Source organism: Ursus maritimus, unplaced genomic scaffold, assembly GCF_017311325.1.
Source record: "Ursus maritimus isolate PB19 unplaced genomic scaffold, ASM1731132v1 scaffold_26, whole genome shotgun sequence".
Lineage (NCBI taxonomy): Eukaryota > Metazoa > Chordata > Mammalia > Carnivora > Ursidae > Ursus > Ursus maritimus.
In genome coordinates, this window is record NW_024425119.1 from 22,425,537 (window position 1) to 22,452,049 (window position 26,513).

Sequence of the window (26,513 nt, forward strand, 5' to 3'; positions counted from 1 at the left end):
ATATACTATATATATATATATATATATATATATATATATATATCCTGTCAATCTAAAACTTAGAATCTAAATTATAACCTAGAGAAATCAAGTCACAACGTTTTTCCAGGTGACTTTTGATTTCTCTAAGTTATAATTTAGATTCTAAATTTTAGATTGACAGGATTGAAGCTCCAATTTTTATTTAGTCCCTTTTCCCAGCCTCCTACGTAAGGAGTCAATTGACAGTGCTTTTAATTGTACAACTGGTAGCCCTGAATACATTTTTAAATTCTATTTTAAAACCCCTACACTGAAAGTGAAGCCATATTTGGTATTTGGCCCATGGCCTCCAGAAGTTCCCTGAATTTATCCAGGGATAAATTCTGAGCAATAATTCCAAATGAGAATTACTGTGCTATCATTTGAAATCACATAATGCATAAGAAAGCACTGTAAAAACTGTGAAGTGCTATAAAATGTCATATTAGTATTTTATCATTATTGGCCTATAAAACTAAACTCCTTCGATGCTGTTAAATCTGTTTGTAGCTTTAAACTCATTAGTAATTAGAAATATGTCAAGGATAAAGAATATTTAGCCATTTTCTTTTTTTTGTTGTTGTTGTTTTTTGTTTTTTGGGTTTTTTTTAATGATTTTTTATTATATTATGTTAGTCACCATACAGTACATCCCCGGTTTCCGATGTAATAGCCATTTTCTAATAGTAACACTATTAATATCAAAATAGTTATCTGTTATTAGCTTAAACCACTTATATAGTAAAGCTTCTTGATCTAGCCATTTCACTGAAAAGAAAAATCATAAGAGTTTCTCTTGAAAAAGTTAAGGTCCGCGTAGTTTTTGAAAATAAATGAAAGCAAATATGGTCACTAGGGATCCTTAGAGCTATTTCCTCTATTATCTTGGCTACAAGATTTTTTCAGATACTGGGTGAGTGTATTTTAGCAATAATAACATTTACCGCAGTTGAGATATGTGCTCTATATATATACTTCACATACATCAACTCATCTAATGCTCAAATCTCTATGAAATAGGTAGCATCATCTCAAATTTAGAAATAGGAAAACTATGCAATAGAAGTTAAGGAAGTTGTCTAAGACCGCACAGTTAGTGAAGGGCTGTCAAACTCTGATGAATCCAAAAGCTCTACTCTGAAACACTTTTCTAGACCACCTCTCCAGGAGCTAAGACACTATCCTATTTAGGTTTCCATCCAATAGGTAATAAATCTAGATTTGTGACCGTGTTTCCTAAAGAGCAAAATATATTAATATATTTAAAATACTGTCATAAAAGTGTGACATAAAAATATGCTCGACATCTTGGGAACTTGGCATTCAATACATTCAAAGTGAAACTGGGTGGAGGTGGGGGAGAGAGAGAAAATGAGTCTTGCAAATGTTGGGGATTATTGCAGCTATCCTTGGGCACTGTTATTACTATGTGTAAGTGCTAGGTTAACATAAGAAAAATCCATTTTGATTTCTACACACACACACACACACACACACACACACACACACATTGACTTAGTATTTACTGCATACCTAGTCTAAACTAAGAAGTATGTAAGGCACTGAAGAAGTACAGAAGTATAAATTATGATTCCTAACTAAAAGGAGTTTTCAGACTGACTGAAAAGACAGAATTTTGAGAAACACAATTAACATACTACAAAGTGCTAAATGGAATGCAATCAATGAAATGGATTGAATGAAAGAGCTAGGATCAATGATGTTACAGGAAGGAAAAATGTGACTTATTAAAAGGAAAAACTTTCTAAGTATCAGGGGTGTCCAGATGAATCAAGCTGATTTGATAAGCAATGAATATCTATCACTAAAAATATTCAAGTTAGGTGATGATCCATAAAGAATGATACAAAGGACTTTCTATGGTGGTTGTGAGGTTGAACCAGCCTAAGTAATACTGTCTAGTGGCATCTCGCATGTCTTAGATTCCATAATTCCATAAAATAAATTCTTAGAAAGGAAGCGAAACTTTATTTTGCATGTTCTTCACAGAGAAGTCATCTTGAAGAAGTCTGGCATTGAATTTGACTCTGAAAGATGAACTGGACATTAAAAAGTGGTGATGAGAGTAAGATAAATAAATAAATTACAAACAATTACAAGCACAAAGACAGGAGTAGAGATAATAAACAGTTATGGGAAAGACAGTGAAAAAGCTCTACCTCACTGACATGAAGAGGAACTTGGGGGAGCAGGGGTGGTGCTGATGAGGTGAGTGGGGGTAGGTAGGAGGTAACAGAATAAAAACTTTCTCAGCAGAAAGCAGACCTCTCAAAAGGTCTGGTCAAGAGGTTTTTCATGGATTTAACTGTAAGAGAAGGAGTTGGTTGAGGAGAAAGAACATTATGGATGAAACGTGAACCAGGAGGCAGCTCTGGTTCAGTACTGAGTTGTGTGGGGCTAGGAACCTGGCTTTCACTACTAAACAGGACAGTAGGCAAATTACTTGACCTCCCTCTAGTTCAGTATCCATAATAGGATCGTTATGAAGGTTAAAAGAGTTAACCTATGGAAGGCATTCAGAAAAGTACCTGGCACATAGAGTACTCTATAAATGTTAGTTATGATTATTAATTACAATACACTTATTGCTAACCAATATGTTTTAATTTATGCCCAACTGACACAAAAATTATGATAAAGGAAAAGAGAGATGATTTAGTATGATATACTTTCCTAAGACAGTCGCTGCAAAGAGGAATAAACTTCCTTGAGATGCAGTGATTTTTTAAAAAATTATTATTTAAAGTATTTATGAAGAGGTGCCTGGGTGGCTCAGTCAGTTGAGCATCCAATTCTTGATTTCAGTTTGAGTCATGGGATCAAGCCCCACATCAGACTCTGTGCTCAGTAGGGAGTCTGCTTCAAGATTCTCTCTCTCCCTCTTCCTCTGCTCCTCCCCCAGCTCATGCCCACTCTCTCTCAAATAAATAAATAAAATATTTTAAATAAATAAATAGATAAAAACATAAACAAAGTATTTATGAGAAGTAGGAAAAATTATCATAATGTTGTAAGGAAGCTTTCTGCCATGAATGGAAAATTGGATTACATGCCTCTTAGTTCCCTTTTCATTCTAAAGTGCTAATTGATTAACAGTAAATCTAGCAAGTTAATAAAGAATCCATATTTTTTAATCTTTGGAGAGAAATGAAATTTAAGTAATAATTTCCCTCAACTTTCGGCTGATGGAGTAATATAATATTAGGAGAGTAAGCTCTAGAACAAGACTGCCTAGATGCAAATCCAGGTGGTGTCATTTAATTCTCTTACATAAGCATGGGCAGCTTTCTAAATTTTCCCATACCTCAGTTTCCCCAAATATAAAATTGAGATAATAGAACTTACAGGATTGTTCTGAGGAGTGAATTAGTTGATACATGTAAGCTGCTTATAAATTTCTTATGAGTGTTCAAGATATGGTAACTATATCCTTGTCATTGAGATTTAACATGTAGAGTGGGGAAGAATAGGAAATACTAAATTTTAGAGAAAAAATCAACTACTGTATATCTAAAACAAGAGTACGTTTTGTAACTTTCTTTTTATGCCTTACTAGTCTACTCACCCTTTGTAATGCTTAAATAAATATGACTGAAATTTTTAGCAAAAAAGTTAGCTGAAGGAGATCCAAAAGTACAAACTTACAGTTATAAAATAAATAAATCATTAAAATGTACAGCATGGTGACTATAGTTAACAATATTTTATTCTATATTTGAAAGTTGCTAAGATAGATCTTAAAAGTCCTTACCACAAAAATAAAATATTTGTAACTACATATGGGGACTGACATAACTAGACTTATTGTGGTAATCATTCTGCAATATATCCATTTATCAAATCATTGTTGTACAACTGAAATTAATATAATGTTATATGTCAGTTATACCTCAATTAAAAAATAAAAACATACTTAATGCAATGACAATGTCTACTCATTATAATACCATATTTAACAAGAAGAAAGAAAGAGAGAAAGAAAGAAAAGAATAGAAAAGAAAAAGAAAAAAGCAGTTAGCTGATGGACTTAGCCTGACCAGTTCTGGAGTACATGAACTATAAATGACTATATAGTGAAGTATCATTCAGTCAAATTTATATTACTTAGATCTGCCATGGCTACCAACACCCATGCTCAGGAAATACATTTACCCAGTTTCTATGGGGGAACTTATATTACATTTTATTTTTGGTCTTTTGAACTACAATATACCCTACTCTTCCCCAAAACCCATACCATAATATATACCAGAGAAATAAACACGCTAAATATTGACATTCCCTCTATAGGGAAAAAAAAATCAATGCCATCTTACTATTTATCAAATTAGACAAGACTATGTATGCATAATTTCCTCAGATTGAATTTAACAATCTGAAATGTACAGATTGGCATGTCACTATTGCCTTAATATTTCTGAGCCAAATAGAACTGCACAGTTTTTCACCTGCACCGTTAATCATGCTATCTCAATTCTCTCCTCATTTCCACCATTCAAGACCCACTCAGATATCGTGGTCTTACCTATGCCTTTCTGAATTCCCACTTCTTCTCCACAGCCTTCATCCCCTGCCCATGAAACCTCTTCCTTCTGATACATGAAGTACAACAGAGAACATCAATTAAAAGTCAGTTATACAATGCACAGGTATCAGCAGATGAAAATAGACGAACTACTCAGGGGCAGCATAACTATAACTGGTAAGAGGAGTCAGACATCTCTCCCAAGTAGTTTTATAGAATGGATATGGTAGGTTGCAATGAAAGATTTCCACAGCACAATTCTTGGTAGTCATAATGCATTTTATGGGGCTCTTTCTTACAGCAACATTCAGTCTGGCTGGGCCTATGACACCATATTAACGCAGACGTCATAAAGGCCACTTCCTTGGGGTTATTACAAGGTATTCAGGGATGCACCTCTGCATCTCCTGCTTCGTACAGAAATAGATTTCATAGCACCTCAAAATACCTGTATATCCCTCAAACCATGTTCCCTAAGTATTGCTTGTTGTCATCGGGTTTCTCTGAGACGCTGTGGGGCAACAAATTTGAAATTGCTGTCTCTGAAAGAAGTGGAGTTCAGATACTCTACATGGCCAAAGACTAATCAAAGGCCTATGATTAAACTAGTTTTAAGCTGACCCCCATCTTGAGAAAACCGGCATGCCTAGCAAAGACCACGTCTGGATGCAAAGTACTCAGAGGTGAGCTATTAACCTATGCATCCTGCCTTTCAACAGAGGAACTGACATACTCTTGCCATCTACATGCCCACCTACACCCCAGGACTTTCTAGTGCTTTTGAGGCCCAGGATCTCATTTTTCTTAGAGTTGTGTCCTCTGCAGCAACCAGCATCATGCTTGGCATATTATGGTATAGCTGTCACATGGAGATGCCTCCTGCTTCCTGCTTTTCCATCCAACTCGTTACACAACTTCTGACAAAGTACTGGAATGGATAAATGGTAGGCACACCCGAGATGGGTTCACCATCAACAAACTGGGCATGCATCCCATGCTGCCTCCAAACTGTCTCATAAAGAAATTACTAAAAAGAAGATGAACCAATATAGAATGTGTTGAACTTTATTTCTGTCCATTTTAAGTAATTTTGTTCAAGGAGAATTGAAAGCAGATGGTTAAAATCAAGAAAATAGACTAAAACCCTAGTTAATGAACGTCTTGGAGATGGCTGTGCATGTATTTAGTATATGTTTAACTAAGATAAGCTTGCTAAGCAATATTTATATGTGTGGCATTTCTACTTTCTCAGTGCTACTGTTTTGAAACTAGTGCTTCCTCAAAGAAATTTTAAATCAGATTTCACCTCTGGTCACATTCCTGCACACTTGTACTTTCTAATAGTTATGCAGCCTTAATCCTCTTGAAATTTTAGATCATAATTCCAAGAGTTATTAGGTTGGAAAACAGCTTCTGGGCAAGTGATGTTATTCAAAAAACTTTTTATACCAGAAATAATAGTTGGATTATTTCTGCCTCACAGATAGTCTCGAGGTCTGATTTTTAATATAATTCTGACATGAGTGTTCCTTCCTTTTAAATAACAATACTTTCGAAACAAAAGGGAAAGTTGGGGGAATAAATAAAGAAAATACAATGGTTTGTTGATAAATCCGAAGGTTAAAATTAACTTTGACCTTCCTTTTCTATTCAGTTTACGCTATTCTTCTGTATTCCCAATGACATTTAATAAACACTTTAATATTAGCTGTTTAAGGGCATATCAACATCTCGAATTCTATTAAGTCTCTATAGGTATTATTCCTTTTTAAAACTGTTAGTCATAACGTACACATTTTCTTTTAAAAACACATTATTTACTTTTGAAAAGTTATCCTATTCCAAAAATTAAAACATTGGTTTATGCTTTGCATCAGTACAGATAAAGTTTAAAAATAGAAAAAGTGGTCATGCACCAAAGTTCACTTATTTAAGTATCCATCTGAGGTGTGCTGGTAATGGAAGAACATAAAAATTCATTTTATAAAAGTTTCCTTCAATCAAAAAAAGACAAGCTCATTTGAAAAATCAATGAAAATATATTTTACTTTATTTTCATAAATTACTTCATTATGGATTTAATATTCACTTTTTTATTGAGGTTTTCAGTTATAAAAGTGAGAATAAAGGGGGACATGCAGGAGGACTTTAACAAATCCGACTGTAGGCACATCCGTAAACGCATGGACGTGAATTAGGCTTACAAGAATGAGGTAAAAAAAAAAAAAAGTGACTATAGAAACCCTAGAACATACTGAAAGACTTAAATTATACTTTTCAAAAGGTAAATATCTTAATAAGGAATAATATCTATTATCCATTATCTAAGATCTAGAATTTTTCAAAGGATTCTAAAAATCGTATTTCTGGGGTATTCTCGGTGTTAGTGGGACCAAGTGGAATTCACATAAAGGCAAAAGTTGGCACAACATGAAGAATTAGCCAATGGCCTGAGACAGGCCAAATCTGAAGCTACCCTACCATTGGGATTTTATGAGTAAACACTGGATAAACTTGTTGGCAGTGTTATGGCATTTTATCCTAGCCATGTAGACTGTAGTTTAATGTATTACAAATTCTGAAAAACATTTTGTTCCTCTTGATGTTTTCCTAATCCAAAAATCAGAACAAAGAATTTAGACATGTTTATATAGCAATCTATGTATACAGAAAATGCTCTCATTCAAAAAACTATGTATAAAGTACTAAAGCAATCTCTATCAAAATTCCAATGACATTTCTCACAGAAATAGAAAAACAATCCTAAAATTCGTATGGAACCACAGAAGAACCTGAATAGTCAAAGCAATACTGTGAACAAAGAGCAAAGCTGATGATGTCACACCTTCCTGATTCCAAACTATACTATGAAGCTACAGTAATCAAAACAGTATGGTACTAGCATAAAAATAGACACATAGACCAATGGAACTGAATTGAGATCCTACAAATAAACCCCAGTATATAGGGGTTTATACAATATGCAACTAATATTTGACAAGGAAGCCAAAAATACTCAATGGGGAAAGGATAGTCTCTTCAATAAAAGATGCCTGGAAAGCTGGATAACCACAAGCAGAAGAATGAAATTGGACCCCTATCTTACACCATTCACAAAAATTAACAGAAAATTCATAAAGACTTGACCATGCAACCTGAAACTGTAAAACTCCAAGAGGAAAACATAAGGGGAAAGCTCCTTGACACATGAATTATGACACCGATGCTTACAGTTAAAAAATATGTATTTTTTCTTTAAAATAAAAGCAATATGTTTATTAAAGAAAGGCAACTAACACAAGCAATAAAAAAGGTGAAATTAAAAAAAATATCAGTCATAGTCTTTTAATCCAGGTATAGCCTTTCAGCATTTTGCATATGTTCTTCCAGAATTTTTGTTTTATGCATGCTACACACCTCTGTGTGTGTGTATGTGTGTGTGTGTGTGTGTGCGTGTGTGTGCAACCACATATCCAATCAATAAATATTTCTTAAGTGTTTGCCATTACCCAGGTTCTGATTTCCCATGTCATTACATCATTTTTAAATTAAATTAATATTCCATCACATACAAACACAATTTTTTAAACACAGAGCCCATTTTTTAATATATCAGTTGTTTTCAATTTCATGTTACTATAAACACCATATATGAAACATTAGCTAAATTCCTAGAAGCACAAACATCAACATTAACAGATTTTTTTTCTTCCTTTTTTTTTTTCTTTTTTAAGTAGGCTCCAACACAGGGCTTGAACCCATGACACTAAGATCAAGACCTGAGCTGAGATGAAGAGTTGGACGCTTAACTGACTGAGCCACCCAGGTGCCCCAACATTAACAGATTTTAATGTGTACTGTGAAATGAATCTTTGGTGCAGGGATACAGTTGGTACCATCAGTCAAGGACAGGCCTCAATCAAGGACAGGCCTAATCCCACTGCAATATCTTCATTGGTTATTATGTCATTTTTTTATCTTTTCTAATTTGCTAAATGAACTAAGATCTCACAGTTGATTTGCATTTCTTGAATCATAAAAATCGGTATGTTTGACCCCCAACAGTAACTGAATATTCAAATTATTTTTTCTACTTTTCTATTAATTTGTTAGCAGTTTAAAATATATTTATTTACATACATTGAATATATAAAATTGCCAATAGTCAGTTTTAATGAAAATGGTACTTTGTATCAAAAACTTAGTATACTACAAACATATTTCTCAGTTCCTCATTCGTTTGTCAGTCTTAGCATTGAAGATGCAAAAAACTTTTATGTTTATGTGATCAAACCTAACAATATTTTTCCTTTGTGATTTCTGTCTTTGGTATAATGCTTAAAAATAACTTCTAACCCTCCCCCCACTTACATAAATATTCACCAACACTATTCTTAATACTCTTACAGTGTCTTTTATTAAAAATGTAAATCTATAATCCTTCTAGAATTTATATTGGTAATGGCATAGGAATTGAATTTAACTTTTTTCTAAATAGTTAAGAAAATTGTCCTTAAACCATACCTAAAATGACACTTATATCAAAAAGCTTTATGAGGGAAGGAAATTCCCTATTTACAAACGTCATGTTTGTATTATGTTATATTATGTCATGTCATGTCATATTATATTTTGAAAACACCAATTATTCACTATAAAATGTTTAATTCTCTAAAAGATGCCTAGATACATACATCATATAGGAAAATAACATCATGGTTCATAATTACTTTAAAAATTAGGAAATATTTATTACATTTTATAATGAATCTCAGCAGTTCAACTTCACTAATTGATGCAAATTGTATTTTCATTTACAGAATGTGACCATGGGCAAGACTTCTTCCATTGAGAAGATGTATAACCTAATTATGAAAAAGTTCTATGGAGACAGTTTGGGTTCAAGGTTTTTTCTCAAATTAAATTATTATTGTTAGAACTGCTTTGTTGCTTAGCGTTCTAAAGAAAGACACAAAAATAAGCAATTGCTTGCTCACATACATCATTTTAGAAATTTTTGGTCAACAGTTTATACGTTATTTTATTTGGAAGGAAAAATTCTCTTAATTACAAACAATTGCTGAATAAGAGAACAATGCTTGATTGTTACTAAATTATGAGGACATATATTATCATCTGACTTTAAAAAGTAATATAGTCTAATTTTCCTATAACTTTTGAGTGATTCTCATTCAATATTCCTTATCAATCAAGAAGTGGAAAGCTATAGCCAAAGGAACTATACATAAATCATTATTTTCTGCTAGTGTTTTAGGGCTGTTTCAGAAGTACACCAGCATTATCTACTCAAACAGCAATATCTTGTTCCAAGACCAGTACAATGGAGTATCTCTACGTGACTGCATTATGTTACTTAAATTGATGTACATTTTGAAATGAACTCTGCAATTCAAATTGTGCTAATAAAATTCCTCCAGTGCGTATGTACATACGTTTGAAACATCCAGAAAATAAGCTTAATAACTTTATGCAAAGCTATTCAGATGGATATTAGATATTTGTAGGTAGAACATGCAGATGAAATAGTATAATCAGGCATTTAAACAAATAATTTTGAGTTAAGGAAAAAATTATAGAAGAACGGTGCCATTAGATTTAAACAGGCTGTTAGCAGGCTTTTCATGGTGTTTTTACTTACAACATATCATTATCTTGAGAAAACTAAGTTAAAAGTTTATCAAAATGGAGACATTCAAGAGCTCGAGGTGCAACAATGAAATACGATCTACAGGGATTTGAAAAGTGTTATGAAAAAGAATAAGATACAGAAATGTGATGCTGATCAGGAGAAATATGCCCACATGATGAGTTATTAATTAATAAACAAGGGATTCAAACCAAAGGCCAGCCTTGAATCAGTTCTACCACGTGGTACTATAGAACTGTGGATGGGGTTGCGGACCATGGACAGTTAGTTGTGCAAGTAAGTAGTATCATAAGCCCTGTATTTATAGAACTGTAAAAATCAGTTCCACCTTCTTCTTTTTCTTTTTCTTTTTTAAATAATAACCAATGTTTTGATTTCAGAGGGTCACTGGATTTTCCTATGACCTTTCAGTCTTCTTAATTACTATGTGTTCAGAGTAATGCACATTTTTATCCACAGGTGGCAGACCTTTTCAAAATCAACTTCAATCACATTCAGTAGTTTGTTTTGGTGGTGGTTTTTGTCGTCGTCATTTTTTTTTTTTCCCCTTCAACTGCCACCTACATTAAAATGTAAGAGTGCACTGCTCAGAGTTCTCATTAATGTTGTACAATTTAGATGATAGATTTGTCAACAAAGTGGCTCATTCTCAAAGGCCAGTGAACCCTGTCGGGATAAATGCCTTAAAAATTGTATATTGCAGAGTAATCTTTAATTATAAAGAACTCACTTGACAATTTGCAATATATTGGGATTATTTTCCTTTTTCAAGCAATAAAGAGTTTTACTATCTAGATTAGAGTGACCAAGGGAAAAAAGTGATTGGATTTGATAAATAGTTAAAGCAAAGAGCTTGCTTATTTGCAAGTAAAAGAGAAAGGTGACCAAAAGGCGTGTACAAATAACATTAGGATCACAAATTATTAACTAGCCAAATGGTTAAAGCAAATAACTATAAATGCAGTGACATTTTAAAATAATGTTAATACAGAAGGAGATAAGCAAAGCAAAAATAACTGCGATCAATGGTATAACTAACCACTACCCTCAATTTACCTCTAAAAAATCCTGGATTCACAATACCTATGTAAGTTATTTATTTTTGTTGTATTATTTTTGGTCAATGGAATATAAAATCTGATATTCAATGAAGCCTTTTTGGGGTGATTGTTGATATGTGCAAAAGGATATTTTAACATTACAATGTATATATATATATATAATAACCATAATTTTATAGTTTGAAAACATTTTGCTTCTATTCAATCTTAATCCTTCATTACATTTCTTAGAACAAGTACTAGAAAGAATAAACGCTTATTTTACTATCCTATTATTCTTCATTTCCAATTCTTCCCAAACATCTTAAATGATTTTACCTAATTTCAAAGATGTATCAGTTTACTATTTGCACCCATATTTTTCCCTCCTAAAATGTAATGCACCACTAAAGAAATAAGTAAAATCTATCATAACTATTTTCTGTATTATTTTAACACTTAATTACTATGATTAAATGTAATCAATAAATAATATTTACAGCTTAGAAGTAGCAAGAAAGCACATGCCTACATAACCACCATATAGGACATTACTGGCACTCTCCCTTAGATCCAAAGTTCCCCCTCACCCAAATACTTCCTCCCTCAGCTCAGCTTCTTTACTTATTCTTAGAAGTTAGGATTCCTGCCTCTTGTAATAGTATTTCTTTGCTTTTCAATATTTCAATATTTCTTTGCTTTTCAATACTTCATTGACTATAAATTTCCATCTTGATGATAATTATTTCCAATTTTTGGCAAATACAAATATTTCTCATGTGAACATTCTTATACATGTTTCCTGGTACACCTGTACATATTTCTCTGGAATATAGATCTAGGATTGCTATGCTTGAGCAGGCGATATAAATTTCACCTTTATTAGGTATTATACCCAGAAGTGGTTGCTCCAATTGATAACCCAACCAGCACTGATTAAATGGCTGTTACTCTGCATTCTTGGCAATGCTTTGACCTGCTAGCTATTTTAGTTTTTCCCGTTCTGAAGCACATATAGCGGGATCTCATTATAAGCTTAACTTGTATTTCCTTGAATACTACTGATATTAAGCACTTTTTAATATGTTTGGATATTTGGACATACTATTGGCCATTTGGATTTCTTCTTTTGCCCATTTTCCTATTAGATTGTAGGAATCATTACGCTGATTTATAGTTTTCAAAAATCTATTCTGGAAACCATCTTTGTCAATGATGTCTTGCAAATTTATTCTACTACGCCATGTCCTGTCTTTTCTCACTTTTTATGGTGCTTTCTGATAAACAATAAAATAATGTAGCCCCTAACGCAAAGGATGAACTCTGAGTAATAATGATGTGTCAGTTATAAATTGTGAAAAAAAAAAAAAAAGTACCATTCTGGTAGGATATGTTAATAAAAGAGGCTATTAGAGATACTACATATTTCTAATTATTAAACATGAGGTAAGGGCACCTGGGTGGCTCAGTCGGTTAAGCTCAAGTCATGATCCCAGGATCCTGGGATCAAGCCCACCATGGGGTTCCCTGCTCAGCAGGGAGCCTGCTTCTCCCTCTCCCTCTACCCCTCCCCCAGCTTGTGTGCTCTCCCTCTCTCTCTCTAATAAATAAATAAAATCTTTAAAAAAAAAAACCCCGTGAGGTAAAAAGTGATGCCGATATATAGAAATACAGTTGATGTCTTATATTATATGCATCAAACTTGCTAAACACTCTTTAATTCATTTTATCTGCCAAGATGACATTTGGTTGTTTCTTTTCCAATAATAACTCTTATTTCTTTATCTTGCCTTACTACATTGGCTAGCATATCCAGAAAAAAATGTTAAATAGCAGGAGTGATAGAAAATATCCTTGTCTTGTTCTTGATCACAAAAGGAAAGCTTCCAACATTTACTATTATACTTTATATTTGCTATAGGTATTTTACATCACATTAAGGAAATGCTTTCCTATTTTTGGTTTTCTAAAACTTTTTAAAAATCAGAAATAGGTGTTGAATGTTATTAAATGCTTTTTTGTATTAACTGAAATATTCATATGAGACTTTTCTTTAATCTGTAATATATAGATTTTTTTTTTTTTACATGTTAGCAAACCTAGAATTTCTGTAATAAACCAACATGGTCATGATTAATGATCCTTTTTATATATTGCTGAATTTGGTTTGGTAATATTTGGTTGATGGTTTTTCCATTTATATTCATGAGAGGAATTTGCCTGTAAATGTACTTTTTCATATCATACTTGTCAAGTTTGGTATCAAGGTTATATAACCTTTATTAAGTAAGCTTAGGATTATCACATCTTCTTTATGAAAAAGACTTATGTAAAATTAGACTTATTTCTTCCTTGAATTTAATCTGTGAAGCTACGTGGGTCTAGAATTTTCCTTATAGGCAGATTTTTGATTACTGAATTAAATGTCTTTAATGGTTACAGAAATATTCAGGTTCTCCCTTTTTGAGTAAATTTTGCTACATTGTGTTTTTCTAGGAATTTGACCATTCATCCTATTCATATTTACCAATGTGACGTTGGTAACATAAAGTTCATAATATTCATTACTGTCTGTTTAATATTTACACATCTGTCATGATGTAGCCTTTGTCATTCTTGATGTTTGTTATTTGCCCTTTATCACTTGCTCTCTTGTTTGGTCTCATCAGAGGACTGGAAAATTTATTCATCTTTTGCAACAATCAATTTTTGGCTTTCTTGGTCCTCTCCATATGACTATTTCCCACTTTGTTATTATGCTCTTGCTTTAATTGACTTCTTGATTTTATTATTTTGAGTTTATTTTGTTTTCGTTTTTGCCTTTTTGAAATACCTTCTTATTTTCACTCTTTTTTCCTAGTACATTTATTTAAAATATAATTTTCCCAGGAAGTACTTCTTATAGGCATTCTATAATTGTTACATGTAAGAAGTTCAATTTGTTTAGTTTAAAATGTTTAAAATTACTAGTGTGATTTCTTTGGAATTTTGAAACTTATTTCTAGCTATATATATTTTTTTAATTTATTTGCAACTTGATTTTTAGTGAAGCTGGTATGATTCCAATTCTTTGAAAATGGTTGAGACCTATTTTATGACTCTGCATACAGTCAATTTTTGTAATTTTTCCATGTCTTCTTCAAAATAATGTGAGCTTTGCAGTTGTATGCAAGGTTCTGTATATGTCTGAGATCAAGTTTCTTAATCTTGTCTTTCACCTCTGTATCCTTACTGATTTTTTCTGTCTACTTCATTCCTTCAATTACTAAAAGAAGTGGGTTAAAACGCTATTGTGGGTTTGCTTATTTCTCCTTGCTGTTTTGGCAATTTGTCCTTAATATATTTTGAGATTATGTTATTATAGGTGTTCAGATTTTAAAATATTTTATCTTCCTATTGAATTGAAACTTCAGTTATTTACAAAGTGACTCTATTTCTAGTAATGGTTTGGGCTTTAAAGTCTATTTTGTTTAATCAGTGTAGTTACACCAGTGTCCATGTGATACATATTTGCAGGGTACAGTGTCTTCTACTATTATTTACATTTTACACATGAGGAATCAGTGGTTAAGGAACATACCCAACAGTAGACAGTCATTAAGTGGTACCATCAGGAACTGAACTCAAACAATGTATCTCCAAAGTCTATGCCTCTCAACATTACAGTTCTCTTATAAATTCCAAAGAGTAAAGTCAGCTTAGGTTCGGGAGGAAATGTTCTCACTCTAATTTCTGCAGAGAATTTCTGATGAATTGCTCTCTAATTTGATTTTTCACTTAGCTTTGAGTTAAATTCTCATTCCTTTAATAGTCTCTTAACATTATAAATTTTAAAATTCTTTACCACACACAAAAAGAAACATTCTTAATCTAGAACTGCAATACTCAACCTCTTTCACTCACACACAAGAAGGAGAAATCTTTAAAATTTTGCTCTTTGCCTTTGAAATAGGCATGATTACCAACGACCTTCATGTGCTTGTCCCATGTCACTGAACTGTAACATAGTATTTCAATCTGCCCTAACCTAAAAGAGGCAACTGGCTGCAATGTGATCAAGATTTCTGAGTGATTGTTTGGCTCTACTGAGAAGGAAAGCTTATTGCAAAAAAGGATGGGTGCTAAGCTGATTCATTTCTTCTTGAATAGACATATTTCATATTTTTAACAGGAACACTAAGTAACTTAGGTAAACCTTTTGCAATCCCATACTTCTTATATTTTCAAATTTTAGTATGAAATCATATTTATTATTTTAAAACTTGTGTAGGGTGCCTGGGTGGCTCAGTCTGCCTTTGGCTCAGGTCATGATCCCGGGGTCCTGGGATCGAGTCCCACATGGGGAATTCCTTGCTCAGCAGGGAGTCTACTTCTCCCTCTAGCCCTTCCTCCTGCTCCTGATCACTCTCTCTCTCAAATAAATAAACAAAATCTTTAAAAAATAAATAAAAGTAAATAAATAAATAAATAATTGTGTAAACTAGGAAGAAAATTAAAACTGGTCATGATTCCATGATCTAGAGCTAATATTTGATATATTAATTTTCAGGTATTTTTCCTGTTGATTTTTATGTATTTGTAATATATATTTATAAGTGAGTGTATATGTGTGTGTGCATGTATGTGTGTACACACAAATTTAGAGATACAATGTATCTTTAGTGTGGATTCTGACTTGTTTAATTTAATATTACATTATGCATAATTTCATGTGAATTTAAAAATTCTTTAAAAATATTTTATCGACTGTATAATACAAACATACTCAAATTTATCCAACTACTGCTCCATTACTGGACAATTTAGTCAATTTCAAATTCTTCCCATTATAAATATATGAAAATGAACAAATATATTTATATCAATTTTGTCTCTTTCTTTAATTATTTAATTAAGTCAGATTCCTGGAAGTGAAACTGCCAGACACTGTTAATTGAGTCCTCAGTCTCTTATTATTCCACTGTAATAACTTCCCCAGATTTATCTTCCAGAATAAAAACTGCATTTTCCAGCCTTTTTAAGAATGGCATTGCTGTATGACTATATTCTAGCCAATGGAATGTAAATGGAAGTGGTGTGAACACCTTTTAGAAGATTTCCTTAAAGGGAGGGAGCATGATCTTCTCCTAGTAATATTTCCTTCTTGTTGTTGGCACATGGACATGATGACTGAAATATCAATTCTGGATATTCTGAAACACTAGGTAAAAGTCACGTGTTCAGAGTAACAGAGCAAGAGGAAGGATCTGGGTCCCTGATGACTGTGGAACCACCCAACCAGCACTAAACTGCTTACACAGACTTCACAAAGAGAAAATGTAAATTTCCATCTTTTTAAAAACTATTTTGGATTACTTGTAACAAAATGTTTTCCAAACTAGTGGAGTGGAAATGTTGCATAGAATGCTTTGGAAACATTTAAGGCTCATACCAGAGATGGCCAAATCCCTTCCTGGAAAGCTGAACAAATATAACCCTATTCCAACAGTATTGAAAGCAACCGTCTCCCCACATTCTTGTTACAACATTATTCCAAAGTGCTTTTTACTGGTGAGATAGTAACCATAACCCTGCATTTCTTCTATTAGTATTTTGTATTAGAATCGCATTCCTCATTAATTATTTGTGCTTACATTTTATCTTTTTAATTAAGATATTAGTGCCTTCTTATAATAACAGCTCTTTACATGTGATGTTAGCCATATTCATTAGAAGTAGCCCCAGATTTACATTTGCCTTTTAATTGTATCGATATTGGTGTTTTCATTTGTAAAACTATAGAAGTTTCATATTTGCAATAATCCATTTGTGACTTATTACACTTCTGTTAACATAAAAATCCATTATTCACAATGCTTTCTTCCATACTTTATCATTTCATTTGTCTGTGAATATATGAAGTCCTACTTATAAATACTTTAAGGATATAATTTAGATTTTAACAATTTTTAAAGAAGGTAACTACGATTGATTCTAAAGGTTTTCACAAACCAACGTGCATCTCGAAGTTCTACAGGATGGACATAAGTCATAAGACTTTAAGAGTGGATTTGTGAATAAATAAGTTTTAGTTCACTATTCAAAAAGACCATTTTTCCATAATTCTTTTTAGGAATAAACAGAAAGAATTCCTTTTCCATCTTACTAGTGACAAACTTCTAAACAAAGGATCCCTTACCTCCAGCCTCTTCTGCTGTCACTCACATGATAGTTAGTCAACCACCGGAATATAAAAGGATTTTCAAGTCTAGGTCTGTGGTCAAACTTTCAGTTCCTGTTCCCAGAGTATAACTTTTTTGAAAAGACAAACAAGCTTTTCACAAATGCACTCACAGACAGATGCCCACTAAATATTTCTGCTAAGCAAATTGGAAAATATCTGTTTGGCTTAAGCAACACTGCATTTTTGTATGTGTTTACGAAAACATACCCCCGGGGTACTTAATAGCCTATGGAAGTTTTCGTAAAATGTGTGACCTACCTATTGTGACCCAAAATAGTTCTTTTGCAACAACAACAAAAAAGCAGGAACAAATGTTTTAAAAAACATTTTTCAATAGAGAAAAAAAGCTTCTAAAACTTCAAGAAAAGTGTATCTCATTAAGAAAACGAAAATAAAAGAAATGTTGCTATCATCTGCCAGTTTAGAGACATTACCTTCATAATGAGTTTTCAAATTATAATTACAAATCCAGTTGTCATCTGAATATAAAAGACTATATGTACTATAGTTTAATATGCATATGTTATATATTTAACTTATAAATTAAAAATAAGAAAAGGCATATAAACTTTCATTTTTGTAAAGCAGCAAATGTAGTAATCGATTTTACAAAGGTGTGTATTATGTATTTTATGAATATACCTTTTTCCTACCCAGTGCAGTGCCAAAATTCTCTGTTCAGCTTTCAGAATCTTGTAAACAGATTCACACAGGAATTGTGTCATCAGCAAGAGGAATGCTAGAAAAAATAAAAGTGGACCATTAACAGTGCATTGTTCCATTTTAGTAAATGTATCAACAGAGAACTTTAGGAAGCAGGAGATGTCCAGAGTTTATTTCCAAGGTTTTCAAAATAAATTTCTATATGTAAATTTACATAAATGCATATAAAATATATATAAATATAATAAAGTTATTGTTTATGGGAAAAGAGGCATTAATTTGACACTTTAATGCTACCAGAATTAATCTAAAAACATATACACATATAAATTACATTACATGCATATATGCATATGTATTAATCCCCTCAGAAGTTGTTTATTTTCTCTAATTTTCATGTAAACATCCTGCAGATGCTTTAGGAAAGGCAACATTAAGATAAATTCTTAGTTCTTGGAATGATTTATGAGAGATCTTCAGGTGTTCTCACAGTTCCTTTTCTTGATTCCATTCAAACGTGTAACAGCAACAGGTCAGCATGGTAACTGCTTAGTGGGAGTCATTCCGCAATCTCTACATTCACATTTCTTGCTATATGTCTCTAGGACTGTGCTGCCTAGCTCGACTTCAGAAATACTGCTCTTGCCACTTTCATGAGTGAATACAAGCTCTGGCTTGGTCACCCGTTTCCCCAGGCTGGACAGAAACGGCCTCTGCTACTCAGCTGAAATTCCTAAGAATCAGACTTCTGAAAGCAGGGAACCCATATATGGTGGTATAGCCACAGCCTTGGTCCCAGCTCATTTTCTCAGTATTAGTTCAATTCAGGGAGATCTGAGTAATGCTTCAGTGTCCACTCTTACTACGCCATTGATTATTCAGTTTTGATGACAAGATGTATGGAATTTGAGTATTTTTATTCCCATATGGTATCTATCTGAAGCATCATGGGTAGGAAGGGATTTTACTTCATTCCAGTATCAGAACTTTTGCTAATAAACAGAAATACAAAAGTCGCCACCATGACGAAGGCTTCACATTATTGGGGTGCCTGGGTGGCTCAGTCGCTTAAGCCTCTGAGTCTTGATATCAGCTCAGGTCATGATCTCGGGGTTCTGCATGGGGCTCTGTGCTCAGTGTGGAGCCTGCTTGAGATTCTCCCTCTCTCTCTTTCTCACACTCCCCCTCTCCCCTACCCCGGCTCTCTTTCTCTCTCTCTCTCAAAAAAAAAAAAAAAAAAAAGGCTCGACATAATTTCATTAGTTTGCTAATTATCCCATTGGAAAGTATTCCAAAATAAAAAAAGTTATTAAAAATTTGAAAATCAGAAATCATACTGCTGCAGTAAAATAAAGGTTGTCTATACACAGTCTGCTAATTAGAAGGGAAAAAAACTTCTTTTCATTAAAAATGTTACTAAAAAAGTACCCCAAACTCTACTTTTTTTCAATTAAGTGAAATGTCACATCTGACCAAATAAAAAAGACTACACAGAATTTACTTAAAAATGAAACAAATTTTGCCATATCCTGTATGTTGGCAACACAGAAATATACAGGTGGTAATTTTACCCACAAGAGGGAGCCTGTATTTTTACATTTTTGTCACAGAACTTGAAAAACTTGAATTAAAATATAAAATTCTAAAAATGTTTGTTGATAACATATTCTTTATGTCAGGTCAATTTTTGAGAAGGTCAAACTTTAGTTGGCATAATTTTATTCCACCATAACATACAGTATGTCAGATGATTGGAAATATAATTAGAATTTTTAAAAATTTCCTACCTATATTATAATTTTTTTTCATATATAAGAAGGAAAACGCAACTGCCAAAGCAGCCTAAGAGAAAATTCCTTTTAGGTGGCAGTAACATTAGTTGGGATAAATTGACTAGAATTATTATGAGTGCTCTGCACATAGAAGGGAAATGATATTTCAGTCATCCTTTTATCAGAAAAGAGGCTTGTGTAAACCAATAATTTTCTATGCATTTGTAGAACAGGAAACACCCTATTTAAAAAATTACTGTGATGGCCTTTCTCACTAATATTACTTAAAACTTGCCTAAGAAAGGATATAACTGGCATAACACCACAACTCTCCTTTATTAGAGTTGAGAATAAATTTTTTTCTTTAAAAACAACGTAAGCTTTATTCCTTCATATTCTATGATCTCCCTAAACGGTATCGTAAATTACTAAGACTTTCCAAATATGCTCTAGGTTTTGTAAAAATAAAATGCATTCATCAACTTAAAAACTACCTTATAAAAACAAATTGGAGCAACTCTTACCAACCCAGAGTGATCTGCTCTATCACATTCAGAGACAGTAATAATCCAGCTGAAATTTGTTTCGTGATCCTTCATAAAGGGCAAGGAAGACCGATGACAAACTGTCCCTCTCCCCCCAGTCCTCAGCTACTCCACCATGTTAAATAACGGGGCAGGGAGTCGAAGAAGAAAGGGTTAATCACCGCTGCGGTGCTTCCTTCTGGAATTCCAACCTACCCATTAAATCATTGTTTTTTCTCCCACTAGGGACTGTGAATCTAATGGACCTAAAATCAATACCTTATAAATGACATAAAAAATATATTCATTTTATGGACTAATGTACCCTAGTGTCTGAATCCTATTTACACCCTCTACTTTAAAAAGGAACAACAGACCCATTTCTGCCAGTAAAAGGTTACTCAGTCACTCTGGTGACATGCTGCAGAATGCACTGTCATACTAAAGTGCAGCAGGAGGCAAAGATTGGTGGCTGCAAACCTGCTATTGTAGAAACTTTAAACCTGGTGGGGCGCGCTTGTGTTAAGAAACACAATCAGGCAGGAGCGTGCAGGTCACTTCCTAGAGCTTTCCACGCTCTGAGGTGGGTGTGCAGATCTGTTCCACTACCATGTTTCGTAACTGACAAAAAATTTTGAGTGCATCAAATATTATATAATATTGAAAAAAAAAACAAATATAACTTCCATTTAATAGTGAATTCTATAATGACTGAAAAAACTAGATAAAAAATCCTGAAAGGCAGAAATGCTCATAATATACCAAAGAGGTATTAGCCAAGTAAACATAGTGTGAGATTACACCATGTTAAACCACAGTCCTAGACCAGCTCTGGTGAGACCCAGGGCATTTCCTCTATCAGATGCAGCAGGAAAACAACCAAAAAAGATACATAACTATCTGTTGTTGTTGTTTTTTTTAATGTATTAAGAAAATATATATACATACTGATGGGAAGATTTTATATTTACAGAATAGTCTTTAATGCAAAGGACCCACATACTTGCTTCAAATGCCCTTCTTATCACTTACAAAGTACATGTTTAGCTTAACAACAAAAAAAACCCCTCAATTTACAATCTACTAGTAAATTTATTTAGAGATATCTTCTTCTACTTTTAGTATTTTTAAGACATCAAATACAAAGCAACCCTGAAAAACACAAAAATACCTGCAGTGCAAAGATAAAACTATGGCCAAAAAAAAAAAAAAAGGAAGAAGAAGGCTAAAAACTAAAGGAAGATCTATTTTCCTGAAAAACAAAAAACAAAAAACATGGGTACAAATCAGAATAGAGAATAATGAACAGGAAAAGCAACTTGAAAACAGATACTTTTTGAGACAATTCTAGCAACAGGTCAGCCTGAGATTCCCTGTTCCGTTTTACTGGCTTAAAATCCATATAGTTATGAATTTACAGATTGAAATTTTTTTTTAAACTGTTGTTCTTTATTCCAATTGCCAACCAGAGCCATTTATCCCCTATTAGATAAAGTATAATAGACTCTACCGAAAGGGTCATTGGCCTTCCATTTAATGATATTGCCAGCCCCAATCTGCATTTTCCCGGCAATGTCCCTCAACACAGAATAAATGGCTGATCTCTTCACAATAACAGCTGATTTCTATTTATTAAGCTAAAAAGGTCACCATTTTCTACGGCTGGGCCGCCCTGCACTATTGATAATTTTATGCATAAACAAATGGCAAATTTGTGCCACATAAATATGCATTAGCAATTACTTTTTCCTCGGGCAACGCTCACCGCATGCAAATGTGTACCTCGAAGGGCCTGGTAGCTTTTGTTTTAGCTCTTGAACAGTGAAACAAAAGAGCACAATAAACAATTTTAAAATTGCCAATCAATAAGCAATGCAAATGCAAAGGTAAATGGCAAGAAACTTGCTTAGAAACAACAAAACAAAAAGTGAGGTGGAGGGCGTTGGTGGAAGGATTTTCTTTTTTATATTATTTCATTTCTTTCTCTTCCATAATGAAAAGGCTAAAGTACTCTTGACACAGAACAGCTAGCGAGGCTGGTGCTAAGGCAGATGCCAGATGGGGAAAGTGGAAAATATACACATGTTGAGTAAACACACACATACACACATACACCCCAAAAGGGGGTATGGGAAAAACTGTGTTCCGATGTGATTTCAAATGCATCACCTATTCAAATTTCTGATTTTGCAATTTCAAAGATTCAGAGGATTTTAAAACTGGGAGGAGCTGTAGAGATACATGGCCAAATCTTAATTCCACTGTACTGTGCTATGTTGTTTCCTAATATCATCTTCCTCAGACAAAGGGAATATACATGATCAATAAGGAGGATTTTTTAGGAACATGAGAAAAAGGAATAAATGAGGAATATATAAACAAGAGATCAAAACATCACATGCCCTGTAGATGTTCAGGATAAAAAAAACAAAAAACAAAACAAAACGAAAAAATCCTATCTCAGAACAATTCAAGACTAGTATCAGGACATCAAGATTGGGAGATAAGGGGCTAATAAGGTGAGAGGCAACAAGTGTAAGAGAGCCTGGGAAGAAAAATAAGTATTACCTAATTTGAATATGAAAACAAATGGTAACTCAAAAAATGTTGGTATTTTTAATAAAAAAATGAACTTTAATAAGAGATTTTTTTTTAGTGCTATCTACTATACACTGTTTTGTTTTTTTTTAAGATTTTATTTATTTATTTGACAGAGAGAGACAGCCAGCGAGAGAGGGAACACAGCAGGGGGAGTGGGAGAGGAAGAAGCAGGCTCCCAGCGGAGGAGCCTGATGTGGGGCTCGATCCCAGGACTCCGGGATCACGCCCTGAGCCGAAGGCAGACGCTTAACCGCTGCACCACCCAGGCGCCCCTACTATACACTGTTTTAAGTGCTTCATACACTTAGATCCACTATGCTTGACCTTCACAGAAACTTCGACAGGTTGGTACATTTCATAGCATGGAGGAACAAATAAAAAGGTTAGAAAACCTGACCAGTTACTTACGGCAGTGCTAGCTCTGGGCTTGGGACCCAGTCTGAGGCCAGCACCTGCAAGCTTCACTGCTAAGACTGCCACGTACACTGAGAACATGCCATCATCTTAATCATTTGGGGACAGAAGCACACTTTCCGATCCCCATTTTGATCTTTATATAATTAAAAGTTTTAGTATTATACAAAGGATGAATACATAGTAATAAGAAAGTAGTAAAGAGAAATATTCTTGGCTTAAATGCAAATAAGCAAACCTGAACATCTAAAGTTAACATGTAGCTCTATCCTCTTAGAGCCAAGATATTCTTCAAGGGGGCCTCTTAGAATCCTGATATGGATACTAAAAGTCAAATTCTTTAGAGAAGACTATGAAACTCCTCCTCGCAGTACTGTCCCCCTGATAATTTCAGAGTTGGAAGATCAGGCCTGTTGCTAGCACGTTGAGTGCGTTTTTTGTAAGTCAGAGATAGATGCCCCCTAAGGTGGGCCATTCAGAAAACGCATTACCTATGCAACCATACAGCATGCCCTAAAAGAGGTTTTAAAGTTTTCTTGGTTAGAAAAGTGTTATTTCTAGTATTAAAACCCACCTTCTTTAGAGATTTTTCAGAACCAAGTACCCACTTATTAACACAAAATCAGTACAGATCCCAATATGATAGTAATATCTTATATGTTAATTCTAATAACTACATAACAAGTATACTCCCATTTTGCTTTGTTTTAATTTTCAGTCTTCATGGCTGAACATATAAAAACTTGAGCATGGTTTTTCTTATTATCAAATACCTGCAATAAATGTGTGCCAAAGACCATTACCATGTAATAGGCCAAAGTTTTAATCATCATCATTTCCTTGCCCAATTCCTTACTCTCTATGCAAGGTAAAGATTTCCACTGGTATGTTATACAGACATCGCATTATCCAAAGCCTCAATGTGGCAGAGGCTGGGTCAAATAATCAAACTCTGTGTCCTGATCCCACTCTTAGAGCAACAAAATTAGGTTTAGTTAGAGGACACATTTGAGGGGTTCAATAACTCAAAGTGAGTAACAGGAAGTTCTAGCTAGGACTCTGTGTGGACGGCAGGAGAAAAGTCACAGCCTCGCCTGTCCTGGGTATGGGTCTGCCAGTCTCTTCGCTTTAGATCCTTTCTTTGCCTGTCTCCTGCCTGCTGATCTTGATGTGGGCTAACCTCAGTGGAACAAGCTTCCCAGACTCCCCTGGCAGTTGGCTTCAAGGTGAGTTCAGCTTATGGGGACAGATTGGAACATGACGTAAGGGGGAGTACACCATGGTACGCATGCTCATGGGTGCATGTATGCATGAGTGTGTGTACGTGAGCTAATGTGCCTTGGGCTCTCTCTCTCTACCTCATTTACTTTTTAAAAAACACTTTATTATAGACACTTACATATTCAATATAGAGACACAAGGAAAACAAACCCCCATCAACTGTTTCCAAGCTTCAGTATCTATCAACTCTCTGCTGTTTGAAGTTCTCCCCCTCTTCCTCCGTTTTACCAGGTATCTCGGGCAGGAGCCCCATCACTCCCTGGCTCCACTGCCTGCTAGACAGGTCCTCATGGTTTTAGCCTCCCTCCAGCAGCCTTGGGAACCCTGCCTCCTGTTTTTGTCTCCAGCATAAAGGTAGTAGTAACTTCTTGCTGAACTCTAGGTTGCTTTTACACTTTATCATCGTAAATGTGTAACAATTTTTCAACATTACATGCCCCTTTTTAAAATAATCACTGTGGTTCCGTCTTCTTGCTTGGACCCCTGACCACATAGGGTGCTGACTTTATTTTACTTTTTATCACCTACTGGCGGAACCATTATTTATCCTCTATTCAAAGTGCCCTTGAAGCAGGTCAAAGCCACCAAAAGCATAGGACCTTTTCAATAGCATGCTGGTCCAATACGTGCCATGCCTGAAGTATGGCCCCTACATGTAATATTCATAATGTATTCATGTACCAGACGAGCTATTCGTATTCCATATCTTTTGTCAATTACTTATGATATCCTGTTCTGTTATTGACTTGTCTGACTCTATGGGCCAATGAAAGCAACAGAGACCTACTATTGCTCCTGGAAATTCTACCCACTGCCTAACATCATGGGAATCTGCTTAGGCTATTTTAAGGAGGTAGCTCAATCTGTCGTGAAAATACATTTTTCCAATGGTAGATGGCAGAGACTAGTTAACCAAGTTTATGTCTTAGACAAGACATGTTTAACATACAGGCATTTGTTTATTCATAACAAAACATGACCTTCTGATGTTAGGAATGAAGACAAATGCATGTGTGTGTGTACACACACACACGCACCCTCACACACTCACATGCACACCATAAAAATGACTGATGTTAGATGGCTCTTACAAAATTACACTTTGAAAAATTATGGGACTATGAATCAAACATATAGATTACATTTCTCTGAAACAGACATGTGCTTAATAATTAATGGGAAGGGATACAAATAATATTTATGATTTTAACTTACCCAAAACACTTGAATAATTATGCAGTAATCATATAGCTCGATGAAGATATACTTACCAAATGTGAACTCTAATCTGTGAGGAAATTTTAAAATATATAAAAAAGATCTTAAAATTGAAATGATGGACTTAAATCAAGCTGCACTTTAACCTACTTGAATATAAAGTCTTGTTATAAAACTATTCAGACTAAAGAAAGTTCACAATACTTTGTAATTTTAAGTGGCAGCAATCGCTATGCAAGCAAAGAACCAGAGGCAGCAGTGGAAAAAAGAAAACACAGTTCGTAAGTGCAGAGTGCCCAAATCAAAGTTAGGTAAAACCAATGATCAAGGATAAGACGATTATTTCAAATATTGGTTCAGAACTGGTTTCTATCCTAGAAGTAAGGGGCTGCATAAGTACTCAACATCCAGAAAAGGTCAATCAGAAATATAGTGGCTATGACAAGTGTGCCAAGTCAGATACACTGAGGAGAGAATATATTCAGATTGAAAGATCAGAGATGTAGGAGTGTGTGGGGGGGGTGTCTATCATTAAGTACAGG

General features: G+C 34.1%; 1 protein-coding gene across 6 annotated transcripts in view; it reads right to left on the bottom strand.

The window, feature by feature from the left end:
* SOX5 (SRY-box transcription factor 5) overlaps positions 1–26,513 on the bottom strand; it is a 957,215-nt gene that overhangs the window by 678,200 nt on the left and 252,502 nt on the right. For 5 of the 6 annotated variants that reach the window (XM_040642245.1, XM_040642242.1, XM_040642247.1 and 2 more), the window contains one exon: positions 18,141–18,237. The gene's annotated coding sequence lies outside the window, so the exon portion shown is untranslated. Of the gene's footprint in view, positions 1–4,567; positions 4,635–18,140; positions 18,238–26,513 lie in introns of all 6 variants that reach the window. The other variant, XM_040642244.1, reaches the window with a different exon arrangement.